Source organism: Brassica oleracea, chromosome C3 (genome assembly GCF_000695525.1).
Source record: "Brassica oleracea var. oleracea cultivar TO1000 chromosome C3, BOL, whole genome shotgun sequence".
Taxonomy (NCBI): domain Eukaryota; kingdom Viridiplantae; phylum Streptophyta; class Magnoliopsida; order Brassicales; family Brassicaceae; genus Brassica; species Brassica oleracea.
The window spans coordinates 60665020-60665418 of record NC_027750.1 but is presented as its reverse complement, the minus strand read 5'-3'; positions in this window follow the sequence as shown (position 1 = coordinate 60665418).

Genomic DNA, 399 nt, shown 5'->3' with positions numbered 1-399 from the left:
AAAGAGTAACAAACAAATCAAAATCAAAACGCAAGCTTCACAAATTTAATTCAAAAACCCTAATTTTAAAAATTTACATAGTGATTTGTGTCCGATTTTGAGAGTAGAGAGTGTGACGCTGATGATTAGATAGCCGGAGAAGATGATTAGCGAGCCGGAGAAGATGATTAGCGAGCCGGAGACGATGATTCCCGAGCCGGAGACGATGATTCGCGAGCCGGAGACGACAGTGCCGCGAGCCGGAGAAGATGATTCCCGAGCCGGAGACGATGATTCCCGAGCCAGAGACGATGATTCGCGAGCCAGAGACGACAGTGCCAGTGAGGGTTTGAAGATTCCCGAGCCGGAGACGACACGGTTCGAAGAGTCGCGAGTGAAGGAAATGAATTTTGTTTGTTT